This window comes from Trichechus manatus, unplaced genomic scaffold (assembly GCF_000243295.1).
Source record: "Trichechus manatus latirostris isolate Lorelei unplaced genomic scaffold, TriManLat1.0 scaffold00099, whole genome shotgun sequence".
NCBI lineage: Eukaryota > Metazoa > Chordata > Mammalia > Sirenia > Trichechidae > Trichechus > Trichechus manatus.
Window position 1 is genome coordinate 9,380,840 of NW_004444035.1, and position 26,575 is coordinate 9,407,414.

The 26,575-nt window shown below is 43.5% G+C and overlaps 1 pseudogene; it reads right to left on the reverse strand.

Moving 5' to 3' along the window:
* Positions 1–15,466: 15,466 nt before the first annotated feature.
* LOC111821707 (regulatory solute carrier protein family 1 member 1-like) lies at positions 15,467–16,522 on the reverse strand (annotated as a pseudogene).
* Positions 16,523–26,575: the final 10,053 nt, after the last annotated feature.

Below are 26,575 nucleotides of genomic sequence, written 5' to 3' on the forward strand. Positions count from 1 at the left end.
AACACTCCTAGGAGGTTCCCTAAGGAAGCTCCCTTGCCCTCAGACTTTCATTTGAGTTTGGTCAATGAGAGGCATAGGCAGAATTTGGGAAGAGGTAGGAGGAGACAGAGGTCAAGTTATTTATTACCCCAACTCCCTTCTGTGGGCCTGAGTTGAACAATGGATTTGTTCCTGCACTGAAGGTCACAGCTCCTGTTGGGCAGCCCTCTCCTGGTCTTCAAGTTCTTGCCAAGTTCTGGCACCCAGTTGTGATGGGTTGATTTGTGTCCTCCAAAAAGATATGCTGAAGTCCTAATCCCCAGTACCTGTAAATGTGATCCTATTTGGAAGTAGGGTCTCTGCAGATGTAATTAGTTAAAATGAGATCATACTGGAGTAGGGTGGGCCCTAATCCAATATGTCTTGTGTCCTTATAAAAAATGGAGAGGAAACACAGAGACAGAGTGACACAGACAGAAGACAGCTATGTGATGATGGAGGAGAGATTGGAGTGATGGATCTATAAGCCAAGGAACCCCAAGGATTGCAGGAAGCCACTGGAAGCTAAGAGAGAAGCATGGAACAGACTCTCCCTCAAAGCCCTTCAGAAGAAACCAACTTTGCTGACACCACAATTTTGGTCCTCTAGCCTCCAGAACTGTGAGAATAAATTTCTGGTTTTTTAAGCTATCCACTTTGTGGTTCTTTGTTAAAGCAGGCCTGGGAGCCCTGGTGGCGTAGTGGTTAGGATCTCAGCTGCTAACCAAAATGTCAGTGGTTCAAACCCACCAGCCACTGCTTGGAAGCCTGATAGGGTAGTTCTACTCTGCCCTGTAGGGTCGCTATGAGTTGGAACAGACAACAACAGGAAACTGATATGCGGTCTTTCTCCTTACCACTTCAGGCTTAGCTGCAGTAATGGCTTACTGCTGTTGCTAACCCCAGAGTGCTTCATCATCTCTTGTCAGTTTCCCTTAACCTTGCCAACACTTTGTAAACAGGTCTTTCATTAAATTCTCTTCAGTAGTACCTTTCGAGTATATGGTTGCCTACATATGCGCTGATACATCGTCTTAACTCCTTATATATAGTATGTCACTCAACACTGCTTCTGACCAAAAAATTCACTTTACAGTGAACGAAGTAAAGTAATAGACAATGCCTTATCGCTGGTCTTACATGTACTCATCAACCAGAATTCTCTGGTCTTGAATAATGGCGGAACGGCCTGCGGAAGACTCAGTTAAGGTGCATGTGGGAAACCATATCTTCTGAACTTGGAACGTGGCCTTGTATATATTATTCTGCACCTGATGCTCCTTTTTCCCCCATAGCCAGAGTACTTGGGTCTGGGAGACATGGGGTAGGAGTGAAGCAAAAATTCCTAGCAGTGCCTCTAGTAGTTATACCTAAGTATCCATTTTGCTTCTGGTTTGCAGATGCAGGGGTTTGCATACCCTAGGGAGACATATGGCAGGGGAGCCCAGCGGCAGGAGAACGCTTCCTCTGCAGAGTGAGGCCTGGGAGTGCCAATGCTTCCCCAACAAGACCCCCGCTGCACTGTACAGGCTGTGTCTACCAGCGTTTAGATGTCTCTAGCATATGCTGGACCCCAGTGCCCCATGTCCTCTAAACTGCAGGCGTACATATCAAGCTTTCTGCGTGGTCCCTTGAAACACCCACCATTTGACTTGAGGATAGGGACAAACACCCCTGCCCTTCTCCCAAGGATGCTGTATGTGTGTTGGCAAGTGTTATGGATTGAGTTGTGTCTCCCCAAAAGATATATTGAAGTCTCAATCCCTCTATCTGTGAATGTGACCTTGTTTGGAAACAAGGCATAGAGTGCGTTCTAGTCCAACCTGAGTGGTGTCTTATAAAAGAGGAGAAGAGACAGAGAGGAAGGATGGCATGTGAAGCTGCATCTGTGAGCCAAGGAACGCTTGGGACCATGAGAAGGTGGGAGAGACAAGAAAGGATCTTCCCCTAGAGCCTTCAGAGACAGTGTGCCCCTGCTGACACTCTGAATTTGGACTTCTAGCTTCCAGAAATGAGACAATGAATTTCTGCTGTTATAAGCCACCCAGTTTGTGGTATATGTTTTGGCAGCTCTAGGTAACTAATGCAGCAAGAGAAGCGGGTATCCAGAGTGTGGCAACAAATCTCCCTAAATAAATCCCCCCCCCCGCAGTGTCCAACATGGGTGTTGGGACACAAAACCAGATTTCAGCCACTTCTTCTGCAAGTCTTACTTGGGTAATCTAGCAACTAGTTTCTGAACATGGGAAATTGCCAGCTAGTGTATCTGGGACTGTGCCCGTTATTAAGTTATTGGCTCACCACTCCAAACTCACCCTTCTACACACTGTTTTATGTTGTGGGATGGGGACTCTTCAAACAACATCTCGTCTTTGCCCAGTGGCCCTGTCGACAGGGGAACCAAAGGGAGCCTGGAAGGCAGCAGGAGGGAGGGGGAACTGGCTCCTTTCTGTTTGCTTCCTGTTCTCGCTGCAGTTGCCCAGCAACAGCCCTTCACCCTGGCAGCAGCGTTTGTTTCCAACAGCAGCTGGTTAGTTCCCAGGTTTTTTCCACTCCCCCAAAACCAGTCCTTCTGCACGCCCCTAAAAGATACCGGCAGCAGCCAAGCCACACCCCTCCCAAGAGATCTGTGACCCAACTCCTCACGGCCTCTCCTCTGAGCTCTCGAGGTGTCAGCACCAGCTGGCCAAGGTCCCCCCCCTCAGAGGTCTGGCCCCCAACACCATGGGACCCTATGAGTTCCCGTTGTCTGGGTTCCAGCTCTGGGGGTCCCTCCTCCAAGCTTCCAGTTCTGACAAGCCCATCCTCTTTTGCAGGTTCCTCCAACACAGGGTGGCAGCTGCTTCCTGCATCACTTCTCACTGTGCTATCTCAATGCTCCCTCTGCATTTCCAGTCCTCTACAATCTAAGAGCCCAGGTGGTGCAGTGGTTAAGAGATACGGCTGCTAACCAAAAGGTTGGCAGTTCGAATCCACCAGCCGCTCCTTGGAAACCCTATGAGGCAGTTCTACTCTGCACTATGGGGTTGCTGTGAGTCCAAATTGACGGCAACGGGTACTATCTGTTTAAATTGTTAAGCGCTTGACTATTATCTGAAAGGTTAGTGGTTCAAACCCACCTAGAGGCACCTCAGAAGACAGTACTGGCAATCTGCTTCCAATAGATCACAGCCTTGAAAACTCTATGGAGCAGTTCTGCTCTGCACACATGGGGTCACCATGAGTCCACGGCAAAAAGAACAACAACCATCTGTTTAGGGGGCAGAGGCCGGTGAGTGGTAGAATTCTTGCCTTGCATGCAGGAGCCCCAGGTTCAATTCCTGACCAATGAACCTCATATACAGCTACCACCCGTCTGCCAGTGGAGACTGGCATGTTGATGCTGAACAGGCTTCAGCGGAGCTTCCAGACTAAGATGGACTAGGATGAGAGGCCTGGTGATCTACTTCTGAAAATCAGCCAGTGAAAACCCTATGGGTCACAATGGTCCAATCCTCAATCAAACACGAGGATGGCGCAGGACCAGGCAGCGTTTCATTCAGCCGTGTGTGGGGACGCCATGAGTCAGGGGCCAACGGGATGGCAGCTAACAATAACAACCATCTGTTACTAAGTCCTTATATTAAACTCTCTCTCTTAACATAACTAGTGTGGTTTCTGTTTTCCTGACTAAACCCTCACTAATACTTCAATAAAAAATGAAGACAAGAAAGAATTCCATTTCAACACCCTGCTGTAGTTATTTATTACCCATCTCGTCCAACTGGTTTGTAGGCTCCATGAAATCAGGGTATGTTTTTGCGTCACTGATGTGTGCCCAAGGCTTTGAACACACCTGGCACATAGCAGGCACTCAATCCTATATGTTGAATAAATTAATAGAAATATTTAATTCAAACATAAAAAACAAAACAAAATAATTTTGGTCATGAAAATATGCTTATGTTAGAAGACAAAAATTATAACCACATGCAAATACATATAGAAGAAAAATTAGTTAACTTTGCAAAACTCCCTTTTGCTGAAATTTTCAGTTAAATCCATTTTCTACTTTTTTTTCCATTTTATCATTTATTAATTTTTTCAGCAGTGGTTTCTCCATGTTTTTTTGGTACGGTAGGGTACGCTATCCATGAGGCAGTCATTAACTCAATGGAATATTTCTTAACATCAACTAGGTTTGGAGTACTGTACTAGGTGCTGTTATAAGTCCATTTTAAGTCCAAATAATACACAGTCATGCTTAGTAAAGTAGAGGGTCAGGGAAAAAGAGATGGATTGACACAGTGGTTTCAACAATGGGCTCAAGCATAACAAGGATCATGAGGATGGCGCAGGACCAGGCAGTGTTTCGTTCTGTTGTACGTGGGTTCGTTATGAGTCGGAACCGACTTGACGGCACCGAACAGCAACGATACACAATTTGAAAATTAAACCACCAATAGCAGCTGTTGTCGAGTTGATTCCGACTCAGTCTGGCTAGACTCAGTCCGTAGCTGAGCTCGATAACCATTCGCACCACCCAGGGACTCCTTAAAACACCAATAGAGTATGTTAAACTTCAAAGTAAAACTTCACAGTAAAACTCAGGGCACTTTGGAAAGATGAAACGAAAGAAGACGTAGGGGCCTGGCCCGGGGCCGTCACTCCGCAGACACCTGACCCTGGCCCAGGGCCGTCACTCTGCGGACACCTGACCCTGGCTGGGACCGTCACTCCGGGAGACCTGACCCTGGCCCGGGGCCATCACTCCGCGGACACCTGACCCTGGCCCGGGGCTGTCACTCTGCAGAGACCTGACCTTGGCGAATCACTTAGCTTCTCTGGGTATTTGTCTCCTCCTTTAGAAATGAGAAGTATAGGTCAATATTTTCTAAAGTGTCCTTCCTCTTTTAAGATTCTCTGATTCTTCACATAGAAAATGTGTTTTAACACAACAAAAGCCCAATGTAACTTTCAAGGACTGATGGCTAATCGGTAGACTTGAATTTCTTCTTATCACAGCCCCGAAACACATTACCTCACACAGACCGAGAGGCTGGAAAGTGTGACGTGACTGACAGTAAACAGTCTAATAAAATGCTTCAGTGCCAATTCCTATTTCCAGTTCCAAATGAAATTATAATTTTCCTGCATGCAATACTTTTTAAAGGAGTCCTGGTGGCTCAACTGTTAAGCGCTGGGCTGCGAACCAGAAGGTTGGCGGTTCGAATCCACCCAGCAGGTCTGTGGGAGAAAGACCTGGTGTTCCGCTTCCATAAAGTTTAAAACTAAAACCCGTTCTGCCGGGTTGACGTGGACTCATAGTGACCTTATAAGACAGAGTAGAACTGCCCTGCAGGGTTCCCAAGGCTGTAAATCTTTACGGAAGCAGACGGCCACATCTTTCTCCAGTGGAGCAGTTGGTGGATTTGAGCTGCCGATCTTTCAGTTAGCAGCCAAGTGCTTAACCACTGCACCACCAGGGCTCCTTCCCATAAAGATTAACCAGACCCATTGCCATGGAGTGTATTCCGACTCATAGCAACCCTATACCCTATGAGGCAGTTCTGCTCTGTCACATGGGGTTGCTATAGTCAAAATCGACTTGACGGCATCTAACAACAGTGACACTTTTTAAGCTTGGCTGGATGTTTTTACACATCAGTGAAGACCTTAATTTGTGGACTAGGAGCCCTGGTGGTGCAGTGGTTAAGCGCTCAGCTGCTAACCAAAAGGTCAACAGTTCGGACCCCCGCCAGCCACCCCGCAAGAGAAAGCTGTGGCAGTCTGCTTCCATTAGAATCACAGCGTTGGAAACCCTATGGGGCACTTCTACTCTGTCCTATAGGGTCACGATGAGTCAGAAACGACATGATGGTGATGGGTTTGTTGTCTGGTTTGTTTTGTTTTTAATCTGTGGACTAGAATTAATATTGACAACTGCATTAAACATCCAACACTTTGGGACACATTACAAAGGTAAAAAAAGACCAGATTGGAGCAGCCATCTCTTCTCTGTCACTGACATCTAAACGTGTATGTCAGCACAGAAGCCTCCAGAGCAAGATCTGAACGACAGAGCACACACTCACCAAGAAGCAAGCCTGCTGCTAAGGCTGAGCCATGAGAGAGACACAATACAAAGTGCAATACAGCTGCCATAAACCTTCTCTGCTCTGTGTGATGGAGAATACAGTAGACTACCAAAGTCAGTCAAACACTACAGCAGAAATAAGGAATGAGAATAGAGGGAAAACAGACTATGTGAAAAACGGATTCCAGAACCAAAAGTTCAAGGACAGTAAAGTGAACAGATGGGTCTGTTTAATAATAACAGATGTTGACCAAAGTTAATAAACTTGTTTCTGTCACATGATTTTGTTCACGGAAGTAAAATACCGTTTGCATACACCTGTAAGAAAATCCAGTAGTACTGGCGTTATCACCAGGGAAAGGCTTGCTGTGGGTAGAATCGTATCCCCCCAAAATACGTGTGGGAATCCTAACCCCTATAGCTGGGGATCAAATTTCCATTGGGAAATAGGGTTTTCTTGTTGTGTTAGTGAATCTATACGAGCGTAGGGTGTGTCCTAAACCTAATCACTTTTCAGCTACATAAAGAGCAGTATAGACACAGAGACAAGCAAGCACAAAGCGGGGAGACAGACGCCACGTGAAGATCACCTGGGAACCGAGGAACACTGATGTTTCAGAAGATGGAAGGACAAGAATCTTCCCCGGGAACTGACAGAGAGTCTTTCCCTAGAGCCAGGGCCCTGAATTTGGACTTCCCACCTCCTGTACTACGAGAAAAAGTTCTGTTCTTCAAAGCCACCCTCTTGTAGTATTTGTTACAGCAACACTTAGGAAACTAAATAAGACAGGACTACAGGGATGCTGCAGCCCTGGTGGTGCAATGGTTAAGAGCTCGGCTGCTAACCAAAAGGTCAGCAGTTTGAATTCACCAGCCACTCCTTGGAAACCCTATGGGGCAGTTCTACTCTGTCCTATACGGTCGCTATGAGTCGGAATCGACTTGGTGGCAATGGGTATTTTTGGGTACAGGGATACTTAGCACCAACAGTGTAGCCTGTCGTTGTTGTTAGGTGCCATCGAGTTGAGTCGACTCACAGCAGCCCTATGCACAAAGGAACAAAACACTGCCGGGCCCTGCACCATCCTCTTGATTGTTGTTATGCTTGTGCTCACTGTTGCAGCCACTGTGTCAAGCCATCTCATTGAGGGTCTTCCTCTCTTTTGCTGACCCTCTACTTTACCAAGCATGATGTCCTTCTCCAGGGACCAATCCCTCCTGATAACACGTCCAAAGTATGTGAGACGAAGTCTCACCATCCTTCTTTCTAAAGAGCACTCTGGCTGTACTTCTTCCAAGACAGATTTGTTCTTCTGGCAGACCATGGCATATTCAATACTGTTCGCCAACACCATAATTCAAAGGCATCGATTCTTCGGTCTTCCTTATTCATTGCCCAGCTTTAGCATGCATATGAAGTGACTGAAAACACCATGGCCTGGGTCCTTAAAGTGACATCTTTGCTTTTTACCACTTTAAAGAGTTCTCTGAAATAACTCCGAGTGAGTGTGTGTGTGAGAGTTTATTTATATTTATGTATCAATAAATGACACAGAAACATAGGGAGGTGAATTTACAAGCCTATGTGAGCACAAAAGTAGGCAGTACTGTCCCAGAGTCCAGGATGGAAACGTGGATGCAATCAAGGCAGGAGGAACTTCTGGTGTTATATAAATATGTAAGTAGGTGCATGGTTATGTGAGGACTTGTGCAATGCTGCACACCTGTTGCTTTTCTCTGTGATGCTCATCAGGTCATTCACAAATCCCATCGTTGTACATCCACCATGTCTCATCTCTTCTAGGAATTAGTCAACATTGTAACTCAGGAAAATGCCTACGTGAAGAGGCAGAGGTGCCCTCTCCTGGTGCCCATGAGCCACTGGACTGCAGCTGCTCAGTTTGCCCTCGCCTCTTCCCATCCAGAAGACTGGTCCTCTCCAGAGTGGGGAGCTGAACACCGAGTCAACGCGCGCATCAGATCACACCTCAAAACGTCACCAGCTGAGATTGCTTTTAACTTGATTGCATCCCGTATAAAATGCAGACCTTGGACTAGAAAGTATGGAGAGATTTGGGATACAAGGAGCTCTGGTAGAGTTTTACGACAAATAAATGAGAAACTGCTAAGGTCTGTCACTGGGTAATGTTTGTTTATGAAGGAAAATTCTTCTTCCCAGCAATTCCAAAGAGCAAGCCCACCACTTTCTAGATTAAAGGAACAGGAACGAGGAAGTCCAGTCCATTCTCTCCCCTTCCTGGCCTCATCCTCATCCCAGGAAGGTCATACATTTCTCCAGACTTTCTGGCACCTTGGTATGCGATTAAATACCTCTTGAATTTCCTACTTTCAAGTAAGCCTTCTGTGATTTTGGATACTATTTCATTTAGAATATAAATTAGTATACAGTGTTCTCTTTTTCGTAAGACCGTCTTACAGGTGTGTAAAGTCCTTCAGCAATTCTTGTGTGATGAAAATGACAAAGTTCAATTTGTAACAAAGCTTCAAAATCCATTTAGCTTAGTCCCAATTTCTATCCTCATTTTGACAGCTACCATATAGGATAAACTCAATGTTCTAAAACATAAATAAGAGCTGTGTCACATAATTTAATTTTAGAAATAACTGAAGTTTAATCTTTTCAGTACCAAAGCATTATTTATTGTAATCACTTTTATGAAATATTGTTCTGGCATTCTAAGTGAGTTAATGATTGTGATGCTACTATGGGAAGTGATGACTTGCTTAAATAGAAAAAAGTTGAAAAATCAGAAGGCTTTGCCTTCCCTAGAAATTACTACTGTTAAAGAGCTAGTCGACTTAATTAGAAAGAATGTATTCAGTTCCGGTTATAGGCCCTGGTGTAGAAGAGTCAAAAACAATCTACAAGGAGATGGCCAGAGTTGGCTGCATGTTAATAGGGCAATTTCGACTTTTTACATGTCAACTTTAACACAATTTATCACAAGAAAAATCTGTGGGGTGAACAAATCATCATCCTTATTGCTTCATCATGTCTAACGAGGAGCAGTGTGTCCATGGACTGGAAGTGGGGAGAAGTTAAGAACATGGGCTTCAAGCCCTAGGGTCCTGAGGTCAAGTCTTAGCTCTGCCACTCTCTAGTCACATTAAGGAACACAATTTGTTTCCTAAGACCTTGGAGGAGTTTTTAATTGTGCTTTTACCCAACACACTGGTATTTAACTTCACTGATCTTTGAGGGCACTGCACATATTTTGAAGGAGCCGTGGTGGCACAGTAGTTAAGTGCTCGCTGCTAACTGAAAGGTTGATGGTTCGAACCCACCCAGCAGCTCCACAAGAGAAAAGACCCGGCCATCTGCTCCTGTAAAGACAAAAAAAAAAAAAAAAACTACTGGTGTAGAGTGAATTCCAACTCTTGGTGACACTATAGGACAGGGTAGAGCTGCCCCATAGGGTTTCTGAGGAGTGGCTAATGGATTCAAACTGACGACCTTTCGGTTAGTGGCTGAGCTCTTAACCACTACATCACCAGGGCTCCCATGTAAAGATTACAGCCTAGGAAACCTTATGGGGCAGTTCTACTTCGTCATACAGGGTCACTATGAGTCGGAATCAACTAGACTGCACATAACAACATATTTCTGGATGATCTTTCCAGAGAGAAAACAAATACAGGAAATAATTTACCCAGGATCCTAGAGTTAAGCAGTGTTCAAACTGGAGTACCTCGGTGGCAGAAACGGTTAAACGCTTGACTACTTGGTTTGAACCCACCCCGAAGCATGTTGGAAGACAGGCCTGGTCATCTGCTTCTGAAAGGTCACAGCCTGGAGAACCTTATGGAGCAGGTCTACTCTGCACACAGTCACCATGAGCAACTAACAACAACAAATGTGAAATCTGCATATCGTTTCTCATTCTCAATCCAATTTTTTATATACTAAAAAAAATCATTTTCATACTGTCTAGAATTTTATTAACTATACTTCCCAAAGTTCTAAAGTATTAACAGTTGAGGTCTGTAATGATGATTTGAACATTACCTGATCCTAAAATGCCTTTGGATTATAATCTCAGAATGTAACCTGACCCTACGAATGTCAATAAATTTCCATTAGTCCTTAAACTAACCCGAGCCAGATTTGGCCCACCCCCGCATGGGCAGAAGGGCCAGCTGTGACCACTAATTGACCTTAATGTAGGATGCAGCAAAAGGAGGAACAAATTAGAAGGAAAACCATCACCCAGACCCTATTCTGAAGTGAGAGGCCCGACAAGAACCATGTCACCTCCTGTTTCCTGGCCATCTTCTAGCATTTTCCCTCCCCAGTACACCTGCCAGGCTGCCATCTTGCTGCCCAAATCACAATATAAGCCCTGCTTCCCCATAGCTCAGGGAGCTGCATCTGAGGAACTTCCCCTGGCTCCTTGCTCTGTGCGTTGTAATCAAGTTACTTTCTCTTTCTGAAGGATGGGTGTCCAGATAATTGGCAAGTCTGAGTGCGCTGGACAAGGACCCACCTTGTAGGGTTCGGTAACAATAATGCAAAAATTGAAAGGGACGCTGCAAAATAGAAGCAAGGTCATAAAAATGTTATAAACTCTATATTTGGGCTGTAGAAATGAAGTCTTTAGACTTCCACCACCCAGCTTGCTAACTCCTCAAGACACCTTGCAGGGTACAGCGGAGGTCCCATCTCCAACAGGATGGTCCCCAGATCCCACACACTAGGCATGATGGTGCCCTCTGAACTCCCACGGCGCTCTGCCTCTGCTCTTGAAGATTCCGTGACTCTACATGGGATGGTATTTGTGTATGCCACTTCCTGTATTAGTCTGAGAAATCCTGTGATAAATACGCACTGAACTGAAAATCTAGACCAATTTAAATAAAAGCTACATAACACAATTTAATTTTAGAAATAACTGAAGTTTAATCTGTTCAGTACTGTCTTAGTTTTCCAGTGCTGTCACTACAGAAATACCACAAGTGGATGGCTTTAACAAACAGAAATTTATTTTTTTCACAGTTAGGAAGCTAGAAGTCTGAATTCAGGTCGCCGGCTCTAGGGGAAGGCTCTCTCTGTCAGTCTGGGGGAAGGTCCTTGTCTCTTCAGCTTCTTTTCCTTGGCTCCTTGGTGATCTTCACGGGGCGTAGCATCTCTCTTCCCGCCATCTCTGCTTGCTGGCTTGCTGGTTTAATCTCTTTTATACCTCAAAAGAGACTGACTTAAAACACACACTACACTAATACTGTTTCATTAAGACAACAAGGAAAACTCGTTCACAAATGGGATTATAACCACAGGTACAGGGGTTAGGATTTACAATACTATTTTTCAGGGAAACAATTCAACCCATAACAAGTGCTAAAGCATTATTTATTTTAATCACATTTACGGAAATGTTTCTAAAATATTCCACGTACTTTCATGTTTTTCTACATTGATAACATATAGTCTATTATGCTCCCAGGACATAACAAAGTGTCTACATCCACACTATGTGGCATTAGGCTGTTGTCTGAAGTACTCGTTTCTGCTTCTAATAGCTTCTCTGCCAGCCTAGGTGTTGGCTGTCACTTCTGTCAATGTGCCTATCTCCAGCAAGCTCCTCCACTTTCTAATTTTCTGCTTTGAGTCTGCATTGGACTTAAAAAAAAAAAAAACAATCAGACAACTAAGTCTGTTGGAATCCTCTCCAAACTAGGAGGAGAAAGACTTTCAGGGTCATCTGAGGGGTTAGCTTTGGATGAACAAGTTTTGTGACATCCTATGACTGCTCTTGGGCCTTCTTGGTTCTGACCAGGATCTGGATTCTGAGCAAGGCTTGTTGTTCTTGTGACCTTCTGCTATGGGAAATGTCCTTGGGTACCGACCCTCTGATCGCCAGCCTTTTGCTTTTTAACCAGTGTACTCTGACAACATTTCTTCGCTGTGTGCTCATTGAAGCGTTAGTTCTATTTCCTTGGAAGCCCTGGTGGCGCAGTGGTTAAGAGTTCAGGCTGCTAACCAGAAGATCAGCAGTTCTCACCCACAAATCCATTCCTTGGAAACCCTATGCGCCAGTTCTACTCTGTCCAAAAGGTCGCTATGAGTCAGAATTCACTCAATAGCAACACGCTTTTTTCTGTATGTGTATGTATAGGAAAAATTGATGTAGTGAAACATGATTGTGTAATTTTGACTTACTCCCAATTATTTTCTCATGGAAATAACTGGATAGTTTCTTCACTGATGTTATTCTCTTTATCACCTACCTAGTTTTTTGGGGTTTTTTGGTAGTAGTTTAACCTAGCATTTCTCCCTTTTTTCCCCTTTATACTAAAGTCTTCTTGGTTAGGTCAATTATACCTGCGGGCAAGTACGTTCTTTTCTTTTTTTTTTTTTGCATGAAATGCACATAACTAAGAACTCTTTGGTAGCATTATTATTACTATTTTATGCTAAAATTCAGCATAAAATCCTCTTTAACACAAGCTAACTAAACATCAACTTACTGAATTTTCCTATATTTCCAACTCTCATCACTGATTGGAAGATGTGAGGAAGCATTTTCCATATTCCTAAGTGTCCTGGGGAGCCCTGGTGGCACAGTGGTTAAGAGCTACCACTGCTAACCAAGAGGTTGGCAGTTTGAATCCATCAGATGCTCCTTGCAAATCCTACAGGGAAGTTCTACTCTGTCCTGTAGAGTGCGTATGAGTTGGAATCAACTCAATGGCAATGGGTTTGGTCTTTTTTGGGGGGGGGTGGGGTGGTGGGAAGGGTCTGTTTCCTTTATACTGAGCTCCTTCATAGCAAAGATCTTGTACTTCCCTTCGGGGTCTGCAGCAACCCACACCTGCCTAATACCTATGCAGCCAATGCCGTGGTACCATTTGAATGTTTATTTCACACATGCAGGCTTTCCATTGTGAATAAATGCCACAATGAGAAAAGCTGCAAAGAAGTAGGAAGTACGCCAGCTGAATGAATGGCTTCATTTGCAGGCAGCTTGCACTGTGTTTTATAAGAATATGTTTCACATTTTAAGCTTTCCTGTGGCAGTAAATTCTCCTTCTCTAGAAGCAGGAGTTATTATGTCTGTGCCCAGAATAAACCAGACTGTTTTGAAAAGCTTAATTTTTTTTTGGTGTTCATACTCCATTTTATCACTCTGTTTGTTTCTTCAGAGGTAAGGCTATAAGGACACACGGTCTATTTATTCTCATTTAAAACTCCAATTACCATTTGTTAACCTTAAGGGATCTCCTCATAACCTATTTTATAGTGAACAAAACCAGTTAAATTGGAATACAAGAGTTCTGGTTTTAAATTAGAAATTAAAAATAAATAAGACAAAACCCTCAACCCAAAGTTCCTAAGGCAAGATGGAACTATTTCTTGTAAATGGCTATACAACATTTAACAAAATCTAGAATGTCATCTATTTTGTTATATTCACAATTATTTTATGATCTCTAAGAAAGTTGATGCTATGCCAGCAACTGTAAGATGTAGCCACATTTTAACGCCTTTTAAATTGGTGTACATCTTGTTATTAGGTGTCATTGAGTCGGTTCTGACTCATAGCAACCCCACGTACAACAGAACGAAACACTGTCCAAACCTGTGCCATCCTCGTGATCGTTGTTATGCTTGAGGCCACTGTTGCAGCCACTGTGTCAATCCATCTCTTTGAGGGTCTTCCTATCTTTCGCCGACCCTCTACTTTACCAAGCATGATGTCCTTCTCCAGGAACTGGTCCCTGCTGATAACACGTCCAACGTACACGAGACGAAGTCTCACCATCCTCGCCAAAAGTTTGTGACTTGATAATTGAGTCAATCGCCTACAGCTGAGCTAAAGCTCCACCGTGCTGATCTGATCTGATTTGAGCTGCACAGTGATGGGATTTTAAGGATTTCAGCTTTTCAAAAATTCACTCTCATTCTAGAGTGGTGTTCTGTACATAAAACCGTCAATTTTATGTCAGAATACAACATCTTAATGAGAATAAAAAACTTTCGTATGCACCTACTGCCAATACATTTTAGAAGGCCCAAATTTTAACAAGTAGAATAGACAAGAGATCATAAATTATTTTGGCTGTAAAAATGTTTTTAAAATATCTGGGTCAACATTCTGCTTCAGGTTTCTACATGTAGGGCCTACATACGGGTATGTGCGTGTGCATACAGCTTTTTAAAGGAAACAGCGTGTGGTCTGGCCCACACTTCCATGGTCCTGTAGGAACAACAATATTCTTTGCTAGAAGAACAAGAAGAGCATGATTTGCGTATTTGCCAACTAGATGCAAAGCTCCAAAAGCTTCCTGTAAAGTAACGCCAGTCTGGAGAATCTAGCCAGTGTCTACTGTAGGGAAAAATTAATGGTGGAAGATTGAAGAGACTTGATCGTGGATGGTGGTTAAATTCCAGGAATGGCCTTGTGGCTTTAGGACAGACATTTCTCTGGGTTTAACCTGTCAGTGGCCTCTGGGTGCCTGACTGAAGTCTTTAACCAGTGCGAAAATGGGCGGCAAGGAATTCGTTTGCACACTTTCCTCATCTGCTAAAAGCTTGGGTGAAGTCTCCGTGTCTAAGGTTGAAATATTATAGCTGATTAGATGCTTCAGCGGAAGGTAGAAGACAGCACTGCTCTGCTTGACTGACTGCCTTCCCTTGGCCTATGTTTCCCCTCAGCTGGCGCGCTGTCCCCTGGGGCCCTGAAGTAATGTTTCCTGCCTCTTCTCCCGTGCCGGGTGAAGCGCTTGCTGATGTTCAGTCTTCACCGACAAAGGTAGGCCCCATGAGAGCAGGCTTGGGGACAAAGCTCATTTCTGGGCATCCGTAAGACTTTGGGTCCATTTTTTCAGAAAGCTCCTGAATACCTGTTGACCCTCAGCTACCATTTCTGATTGACAGATAGCTTCTTCAGATGTATTTTCTGAAGCTGGTTCACAACTCATGACCAAATGTTCATGAAGTTCCTTCAAGGCTGCTGTTACAGAACAAGATTCCTCTACTGACTCCATAAAGGACTGACAACTGCCACTGAAGCAATTCACATCCAATTCTTTATTTGTTCCGGACAGATCGACAGTACCTTCTAGAAGCTGCAAATCCCTAGGGGAAATGGAATTACTTAAAATTTCAGATGAAGAGTTATACTTTGATGCTTCCACTTCCATAAAGGGGTATCCAAGCTGAGATCAGGAGGATATTGGTGGTTTAGTGGTAGAATTCTTGACATCCACACAGGAGACCGGGTTCGATTCCTGAAAATCAGCCAATGACAAACCTATGGATCACAATGGTCCAAAACACAATCAATCATGGGGATGTCGCAGGACTGGACAGCGTTTCATTCCACTGGGCATGGGGTCACCAGGAGTTAGGGGCAGCTAACAACAAGTTGAGACAGATACACCAATGTTCTTGATGTTAGCATTCTGATATTTATCCCCACCGTGCTTCTGAATATGAGCAGGTCTGAAGATACAGCGATTTTCTCTGCGTCTGGAAGATCCACGTTCTGCTATAACTGTCTCCTTTCATCTCAGCTTCCAAATCAACAGATTTTTGTTGGCTTGTTGCTTTTCTCCAGGAAGTTGAAGGTCCCCCGGGTTACAAAGATGTTCTCTGTCACGAGGAACATTCTGTGGTTCAACCTCATGCTGTTGATTTCCTGGTTCTTTGTGCTGCTCTAGGCCATTCAGTTGACTCAGATTCTGACATTCCTATGCCAATCCTTTTCACCAAGAAACATCTGTCATTCATGCCTGGCAGTAACTGTGGCAGATAAACTAGCTTCCTGTCTCGTGTGGGGAGGAAATTGAAGGCCCTGGGTGCTTTTATCAGGAGGTGGGTTCTTTAGATTATCTGCAACAACTGCTTTGTCTGATGAATTCTGAAGCGGCATAGCTGGGCTCCAGTCTGAGGGAGAACTATGCTGAAGAAGCATCATCAGAAAGATCCTGTAGAGGAAAAGAATGTCCTCTTCCCCACCCTCTGCCCATTTTTAATTTCTACATTTAAAAATCAATACAGCAATTAAAGCAATCACACTACACAATTAGCACCTTAACCTTGGATGGCGGTAAATCTTGATTCGCTCTCCAGTCCCAGTTTATGCCACTTCTCCTAGCGTGATCACTAATAGTGCCACCACCACTCTAAAAAGTATCCCCGTTTGGACAACAAGTTACGTGGTCACCCTAGGTCTAATTTCATCATTGCATAAATGATTGCAACGGCCATCTCCATTTGCAAATTTCTTAACTTTCAGAATATGCCTGCATTTTCTCAAATTACACTAATTACAAACTCAATGTCTCGAGGAATGTTACGGGGCTCTGATAATCATCACAAGATTACTGATTGCTTTCTGAACGTTGACTAGAGTATCAGAAGCAGTCCTCTTTTCTTATAAGGAACCCCCGGGTGGTACAACCGGTTAAGTGCTTGACCACTAACCGAAAGGTTGGCAGTTCAAATTCACCCAGAGGCACCTCAGGAGAAAGGCCTGGCAATCTGTTTCCAAAAGGTCACAGCCCTTGAAAATCCTATGGAGTGCCGTTCTACTCTGCACACATGAGGTCACCATGAGTTGGAATTGATGAGACAGCCACTTTTTCTTTTTTTTTATAAAGTCAATATTTCTTCAAAAACTAAAACCCTCTAACTTTGGACAAGCTCACTTACTTCAATTTTTTTGTGGATTCAAGGGAGCAGATAAAAGAAAGACATGGTCCTAGACAGTTGACACGTTTTGTCTCTCTCAGCTACCTTTTTGTTGTTTTGCTGGAAAAAAATGTCAGCCACTATTCTGGAAGTCAGAAATATATTTTTGTTTCAATTAGCTCCACCTTTCACCACAATGTGAGAGAATAGACAACTTCCTCCTTGGGGAAGCCACTGTTCTCCATACTCATGATAAAAATATCACATTACCCTAACCTTGTATTGCTGTGCACCCCATCCCCCACCCCCATACCTTCAGCCTCTCAAGGGCAAAGCCATATATCTATAGCACCTAGCAGCAATCCTGGTAGAAAATAGGTTCTTATTACCCACTTCTTGAATCAACAAAGGAGCCCTGGTGGCCCAGTGGTTAAGAGCTCAGGCTGCTAACCAAAAGGTGAGCAGTTCAAATCCACCAGGCGCTCCTTGGAAACCCTATGGGCAGTTCTGCTCTGTCCTGTAGGGTCGCTCTGAGTGGGAATCCACTCGACAGCAACGGGTTTAGTTTTCCGGTTTTTTTTTGAATCAACAAATAATGAAATCATTCAGTGATGTTCAAATACTAGTCCTGCCTGTTTCTCCTCAAATATTATTTCTAAAAATATACAAAATCCCTTGCTCTCTATCCCAACCCACCTTCAATTTGGCACATCAATGATTTAAGCAGAGAGAGATTTCAGATTTGGGCGTTCTTCTACTTTACAAGATACTTGGTCAATCCATAGATCATTTCGATTTTTAGTTCATAAAAAGACTTGTGTCCTACAACTTAATCTTCAACTGAGCTCCATGTATTTGGGGAGGACAAGACCTTGTCACCTTTATAATTGAGAGGGAGGGTAATCCAGGTTTTTTTTTACAATGTTGACTCAAATATGATGAAAGAGAAAAAATTGAGGGGGTGTGGAAGAAATGAGAATTAGAGAATGCATTACTACAACATAGAACAATTAGTACAACTGACTTTCCCTTATAATTAACTAAATGATAATATAACGTTAGATCCAAACACTTCCCATCTGAGAATACTATATAACCAAAAAAAAAAAAAAAAAAATTATAACAAGATTATGTTTCCAACTCATAGTGACCCTATAGGACAGAGTAGAACCGCCCCATAGGGTTTCCAAGGAGCAGTTGGTGGATTTGAACTGCCAACCTTTTGGTTAGCAGCTGAGCTCTTAACCACTGCACCACCAGGGCTCTCAGAATACTATATAGGTGGGGATTAGGGACAACAATCTGGTAGGGGTCAGAGGGGGCAGGTAGCAGTTCTGTCTTGAAGCTGCATTTACAGAGCAAAAACACTGCTTTTTTTTTTTTTTTGATGTGTTTATTTTTGGTGGTTTGGGGTTAGGTGGCCAAACTCTTGGACCCAAAAGAGCATATTCATATTAGAGTGTGATCTACCTGAGGCAACACTGGTAATTTTGCATTTAAATACTTTCATGATCTATCAGAGAAGATATCTGAAAGTATTCTTACTTTTTGAGACTCAAAAATACATGTGCAATAAACTGATACATGGACTAACTAACTCCATTTGTTTCAGCTACCTCTTTTCTAAATCAGAGAGAACTATAACATGATTTCATACATCAAGACTAATTCCTAGATGTTCCAGTGTCATTTCTGAGTAAAAATAAACTGATGATTTATTAGTTGGGAACAGTAGAGACGCAATCATATCTACTTTAGTTTACAAAAAAAGAAATCTGACATGCACCAGGATACACAACACGTGTTAGAGTGAATTCAAGTATACTCTTAATTTAATATCTAGTAGAGGTCATTTCTAAATTCGTTCTCCTTAAAAAGAGCATCATGAAAGTCACAGTGGGAAGAAAGAATTCAGCAGACACACAGACACTCAGATAATTCCTCTAATGAAAGAACCAGCCAGCCAGGGACTATTGTTTCTTTGATAGGACACCACATTCTTTCTTTGTGTTTAGGTTGATTAAGCTGGTAGGCTCTCTGAGACTTTGTTTAGAAGGACCTTTTTAAAAATCATCTTTCTGATATTTCACTTTGCTTGCTAAACCAGACCAAAGGAATACTATGTCACCTTCAAATAGAACCACATGCAGAGGCAGGTGCTTGTAATTGTTGGTAATTTATTTGCTTGATGCTTTTTCTAGCAATTATAACTGCAATAACTATAATACCCACCTGTTTGGATGGAAAAATGCTTAGCAGCTCGATCCTTTTTTGATTCTTATATATCAACTTCCAAAGTGAATCTCTACCTGCTGTGAATTAAGTATTCTAGCTAAGTCTCTGATGTGGTATGTCTTAGGTATGCATTAGACATGATGGATTTCTCACTCAGCATCCACCCCAATCTCATTCGAGCGTGTGTTCCTCGCCTGAGGTTGGAAAGCTCCAAGCTACGTTTCCCAGAGTCCCTTGCAGCTAGGGTCTTGGTACAGATGTGGTTCTGTCAGTGAGATGAGCTGGACACGAAGGGAGGCAGAGGGTATCTCAGGAAGATGTGTGTTTAGGTGTTCTTGCTGTTGTGGCAATGTTCATCCACAAGCTTCAAGAGGCATTTGCAGCTGCTTCTCTGACCCCTGGAACACAGCCAAAACGGTGTGTTCTTGATGTCAGCAGCTCAGATGGTGGCTCCAGCTCCCAGCCCCCAGACTGTGGCAAAGAAGGCAGCAGCCTTGACAGCTGGCTCAGCAGTACCGTCTGTGAGTCATTCCTCCAGGCTCAGCCTAGTTCCTCTCCTTCATCCCTTCCAACCTGCTTCTGAGCACCTAAGTCCCATATTAAATCCCTTTCTGCTCCAAACAACTGAGATAGTTTCTGTTACTGCCATCTGACTGATATAAGAGAGAAATAAGAGATGACGGCACTCAGCACACCCAGAAAGCAGGCAAGGCCTGGGGAGAACAAAAAAGGGAAAACACAGAACATATTTCTTATGAGGCAAAAGATTAAAGATCGAGCATACTCGGGTAGATGGATAAAATTACCCCTCATTAGGAACGGTTTGTTTCTTCTTTTGTATTATCAGTGACCACATTTAGCATCTGATCTGGGTGACATATTTGGGTCAAATAAATAAATGCAAGCCCTAAAGATTTTAAACTCTGTGTAGTAAGCAGGAAGGTAATCTATTTATACTTAAATTAACTGGAGTACTCAGGTAAGAAGCAGTCTTGTCTAATAGAAATGTCAAGGTTACAGGAGTATTAAAGTTTGTTTGCTTCTTTCTAGCTGTGTTGTTGCATTTATGCCAGTCAACTTTCCATCATAGTGATTATATAACTCACAAACGTACAGAATGTCAGGGCCCTGGAAGGCACTTAGAAATTGCTAAGAATTTTCAAGCTGTGCTTCTCTCTGAGTTTGACAGCGTTTTTAGGGAGGGAGAGGTGAGCAGGAGGATCTGGGCTCCAGCAGCTTCATCTTCAACCAAAGTGGTTCTGGCTTTTCTTTATTTTGTATATTGGGCTTCCACTCCAGATGCCTGCTCTGAAAAGAAGTTCCATAACTTTAATAAAGGTGAAAACCACGAAGCTAGCCTAACATTCTATTTTCCACATCATTGTCTGAACATAACGATCATAAATCTTTGAGGCATCCAGGGAAAAGTATCATTGCTTTACAAGTAAAGGACTCAAGAATAAGTAATTGATTTGTTTGGGATCTCAAGCTAAGTGGGGCACCAGCACTTGAATTTGGTTGTTCCAACTCCAAGTCTTATGCTCTTTCCACCATGTTGCTGTTGTTAGCTGCCATCCAGTCGGCTCTGACCCACAGCGACCTTCTGTGGAACAAAACAAAACGTTGCCTGGTCCTGCGCCATCTTCCCGATCACTGGTATGTGTTAGCCCCTTGTTGCAGCCACTGTATCAAAACATCTCTTCGAGGGTCTCCCTCTTTTGCGTTGACCCTTACCAAGCATGATGTCCTTTTCTATTGACTGGTCTCTCTTGATGACATGTGCAAAGCAAGTGAGATGAAGTCTCGTCATCGTTGCTTCTAAGGAGCATTCTGGCTATACTTCCTCCATAGAGGTGTAACTAGGGTATGGCAGGTATTGGACTGGCCCTGAGTGCCTGAACACGTGCCACTGAGCAGTTTTTGTTAACCTGGCATGGCCAGAGGCGTATCTATGGAAAATGGCACCCACAGCAATCTCCGAAATTGTGCCCTATCCAAACATCTTACACCCTTCCTTTAGGTAACTTTACCATAATATCAGCTCAAAAATACAAGTCAAGCTCGTTAATCTTTTAATTAACACATTACCGTGCTTGAGGAAGGATGTTGGGTAGGACCAGGTCAACAAAAACTGCTCAGTGGCGCCACGTGCCCAGGGCCAATGCAATACCCTAGATATGCCACTGTCTCCAAGACAGATTTGTTTGTTCTTCTGGCAGTCCACGGTAGATTCACCATTCTTCACCAACACTACAATCCGAATGCATCAATTCTTTTTCAGTGTTGCTTTTTCTTTGTCTAGCTTCTGCACACATATGAAGTGATTGAAAAGAACACGGCTTGGGTCAGGAGCACCTTAGTCATCAAAGTGACATCTTTGATTTTAAGATTTTAAAAAGGTCTTTTGCTGCAGATGTGCCCAACATAATATATCATTTAATTTCTAGACTGCTGCTTCTATGGGCATTGATTATTGATCCAAGTAGAATGAAATCCCACAACTTCAATTTCTTCACCATTCATCATGATGTTGTTTATGGGCCCAGGTGTGAGGATTTTCATTTTCTTCAAATTCAGGTATAATTCATAGTGAAGGCTGTCGTCTTTGACCTTCATAGTAAGTGCTTCAAGTTGTGTTCATTTTTGACAAGCACGGTTGTCTCTTTCCACCATGTTGTTGTTGATGGGTGTGTCGAGTCAATAATCGACTCATAGAGACCAGATGCAACAGGGTAGAACTCCTCCATGGGGTTTTCTAGGCTGTGATCTTTACAGAAGCAGGTCGTTAGGTCTTTCTCCCACGGAGCCACTGTGTGGGTTGGAACCGCCAGCCTTTCCAGTTGGCAGCCACGTGCTTCACTGTTGTGTCAGCACTGCTTTAAAATAATGATCGCTGCTGACATTTACTGAGTACTTCCTACTTATGAGACACTATGGGAAGCGCATCGCGTCATCTCATTGAATCCTCACTACAACGCTACCATGAAGGAACTATTGCGAGTTCATCTTTACAGAATAAACTCAGCGGTTTCACCAGAGGCTTTGGTAACTTGAGCAGTGTCTTGGTTATCTAGTGCTGCTCTAACAGAAATCCCAGCAGTGGATGGCTTTAACAAACACATTTATTCTCTCAGTCTCAGAGTCTAGAAGTCCGAATTCAGGGTGCCAGCTCCAAGCGAAGGCTTTTTCTCTCTGTCAGCTCTGGGGAAATGTCCTTGTCATCAATCTTCCCCTGGTCTAGGAGCTTCTCAGCACAGGGGTCTCAGGTCCAAAGGACACACTCCCCTCCAGGTTCTTCATTCTTGGTAGCTTGAGGTCCCTCTGTCTCTCTGCTTGCTTCTCTCTTTTATATCTCAAAAGGGACTGACTCAAGATACAACCTAATCTTGTAGATTGAGCCCTGCCTCATTAACATAACTGCTTCTAATCCTGCCTCATTAACATACAGAGGTAGGATTTACAACACATAAGAAAATCATATCAGATGACAAAATGGTAGACAATCACACAGTACTGGGAATCATGGCTTAGTTAAGTTGACACACATCTTTGAGGGACATGATTCAATCCATAACAAACAGGATTCATACCTAGGGAGCTATCTCAGACTCGTAACTTCCCATAAATGCTAGGTTAACCTTAGCTAAAAAGGTTTCCTCTCCAGCAATCTACACCAATGTCTGAAGGGCCTAAGTGTCTGGAACGCCAGCAGCAGCAGCCAGGGACAAAGGTAGTAGGGGGGTGCGGAGAACACATGGGCCCCCTGGGAGAAAGCCAAACTCCAAGGTAAGCAGAAGCTGAAATCACCTCCAGGTGGGCTGTAGGAAGACATAGGGCATGGTGTTTAGGAATTCTGTAAAAGGGACACTAGGGCTGATTATTCACAGCCTCATCCCCTAAGGAGATGCTCCCAGTCTAGGTTATAAACCAGTCAGTCCCTTCTTATTCTGTATTGCACGTGGAGAGATGATTCTGGAGTAAATGCTCCCAATAAATCCCTCCTAGAACTTGTAAGCACTTTGTTTATGTATCTAATTTGACACAAACAAGAATAGATAAATAAGCAAATACAGCACAAGTTCGAAAAAAAAAGATAACAACATAACTAAACGTAATTGCAAGAGACCATCAAAAACATGTGAAATGAAAGCAGAAAATAACTCTTTCTCCATAAGGAATGCTTAGGTGGAGCCATTAAAGAGCTAAGAATAGGCAATCAATAATAAACTGGTTGTTTCAAAGGATGTACCAAATATGGGGGACACAGCCAAAGAAACTGAGACGAGAAAAGGGCAATTTCTTTAAAAAGCATATGTGCTAGAAGATTGCGGGATGAGAGGAAGTGCGGGCAGAGAATGCGTGAGTGGGGAGAAAACCCTGAAATCTATTATTTTAATTTTTAAAACTTCAATAATACGTGAGGACTATGACAGAAGACATTTTTTATCGCTCTTTCACAGCTAAGTTTCATTAACAGAACTGACCCAGTCTCTCATTCAATCATTAGTAAATCTTTTTGGATCATCTACTTCCAAAAGGCCTGGCAATCAACTTCCAAAAAATTAGCCATTGAAAACCGTACGGAGTCAGAATCAACTCGACGGCAACTGGTTGGTTGTCCCAGGCAGTGCTCTAGGCCCTGAGAATGGCCTTTCGGCATCGGGCAGATTCCCAATTATGGCGACCCATGCGTCACAGAGTACAACTACTCCATAGAGTTTTCTTGGCTCTAATCTTTATGGAAGTGGATCATCAGGTCTTTCTTCTGTAGTGTCACTGGCTGGATTCAAACCACCAACCTTTTAAATCAGCAGCTGAGTACAAACTGTTCATGCCACCCAGAGTCGACTAAAATAGACCAGGTCCCTGTTCTCATGAAGCTCTGATGCTGTGGGAAGCCAGCTTCCTACCCCATAAATCCAAGAGCTAGTCTTCATGTGGCCTTTAACATTTACCTTTATATTGATTAAGTCAAGAAATCAAACGATGTATTGCACTGGGCAAATTTGCTGCAAGAGACCTCATTAAAGTGTTAAAAAGCAAAGATATCACTTTGAGGACTAAGGTGGGCCTACCACAAGCCATGGTATTTTTAATTGCCTCATACGCATGCTAAAGCTGGACAATGAATAAGGAAGGGTGAAGAAGGATTGATGCCTTTGAATTATGATGCCGGCGAAGAATATTGAATATACCGCAGACTGTCAGAAGAACGAACAAATCTGTCTTGGAAGAAGTACAGCCAGAATCTTCCTTAGAAGCAAGGATGGCGAGACTTTGTCTCATGTACTTTGGACATGTTATGGGGAGGGACCAGTCCCTGGAAAACATCACACTTGGTAGAGTAGAGGGTCAGTGAAAAGGGGGAAGACCTTCAATGAGATGGATTGACACAGTGGCTGCAACAATGGGCTCAAACATAGCAATAATTGTGAGGATGGTGCAGGACCGGGCAGTGTTTCGCTCTGTTATGCATAGGGTCGCTACGAGTCTGAAGTGACTCAGCGGCCCCTAACAACAACATATATTTATTACACTGTGTTTAATTTTCCAGACTTGAATCAAGGACTTTGGCCTACAACTTGTAAATATCTACAAAACAGTTTAAAAATTTATTCAGAACACTAAAATCTGAAACTCTGAATTTCTTGGGAAAAAAGACAACAGGTGGGAATGGGGATATTAATCCTGGTATGTTTCTATTTGTTGGAAATAGTTCATTTAAGTGGCGGGTGGTGTGCTGTAGCTCACAATGAAGCAGGAAATAGTGTCAAAGAGAGTAGTTACTGCCAGGGACAAAGTTACAATTAAAAGTCAAGAACTTGGGGTGGCTCTACAATGCTGCAACGAGTGACATTGGAAGCCACTCTGAAAGCTGTGTCCATAGGACATGTACAGTTACACATTAAAGAACAGGAAAGGGGTCACAGGCTGTACTGTCTAGGACTACCCAAATAAAGGCCTTTAGGGCCTGAGATTGAGGCTTGAGCATAATTACAAGGGCTGAGAAATAATTATGGAGGACCCCTGGAGGAACTAAATTATACCCTGGAGAGAGAGAGAAAAAACATTAAAGAAAAACTGACAGAAGGGAAAAAGAAGGGAGGAGAGAAAGAAACAAGAAAAAATTAAGAGAACAAAATTACGCATATGGTGGAGAGGACTGTACTAGTTTGGTGAGTGATCCCTCAAGATTCCTGTCCTTCCGGAACCTCAGAATCTGACCTTGTTTGGAAACAGAGTCCTTGTAAGTGTGATTAGTTAAGATGAGGTCATCCTAGAGGAGGGTGGGTCCTAATCCAGTGTGACTGACGTCCGTATAATAACAGGAGAAGAGACACAGATACAGACAGAGGGAGAACACCATGTGACAACAGAGGCAGACTGGAGCCATGTGTCTACAAGCCAAGGAACGCCACAGATTGCGGCAACCACCGGAAGCTAAGAGAAAGGCATGGAACAGACCCTCCCCTAGAGCCTTCAGAGAGGGCACGGTCCTGCCAACGCCTTGCTCTGGGACTTCTAGCCTCCGGAACTGTAAAACAGTAATTTTTTGTTGTTGTTGCTTTAAGCCACTCAGTTTGTGGTACGTTGTTAGAGCAAAGCTAGGAACAAATCCAGGGACCAATCGCCAACTCGCTCAAGTGACCTTGGCCGGACAGTGCCGGAGACCAATCCACCAAGGGTGGGTGCTGCTTCCTGTAGCCGCCTTTCAGAGATGAGCTCAGGGTTTCTCCAGATAAAGCCACAGTAATCCTTTTCCACATGAGAAATAGGGAGTGGCTCAGCCCCCACGTCTCTTTAACAGATAAGGCGATTCAAACTGGATATATATAGGCTAGCTGGACACACACAAAGTATGTGTTTTAAACAAACATCTGTTAGATTTTTAAAAAAGGAAATTAATCCAAATGGTTTTAAAGTCAGACAATTCATAATACAGAGAGCTGGCAAACTAGTCAATTATGGTAAATGTGTGTTTAGTTTCTGACCAACTAAACAAAATGATTGTAAATATGCTTTTTATAATTCGACAGAATAGTCTGGAAAAAAGCCTCAGGTACTGAGACCACTATCTTCATATAAAAGGAAGAAAAAAAAGTGTCTCAAGGCCTAGTCTATTGATCCAGCCTCATTTACACAGAGCCCCCTCTTTCTTCCAAGACACATGTTCTCTCTACTGTGTCCCCCACATCTGCCCACACAGCCACCACTCCTTCTCTCACACTCGCGCGCGCGTGCGCGCGCACATACACACGTGCACGCGCTCAGGGTTTTTGCAAGGAGCTGTTTACTCTGCATTAAATGCTCTTCTTTTCCTCTTACCCACTTCACAACCCCTGCGGAGCCTTGGTGACGCAGTGGTTAAGAACTTGGCTGCTAACCAAAAGGTTCGCAGTTCAAATCCACCAGCTGCTCCTTGGAAACCCTATGAGGCAGTTCTACTCTGTCCCATAGGGTTGCTTTGAGTAAGAATTCACCCAAAGGCAGTGGGTTTTTCAGTGTGGTTTCATAATCCCAGTATCACCTACTTAAGGACGCCTTCCTGACGCCCCCTCACACAGGCCAAACTCCCCCACTTCTGCCCTTGACCT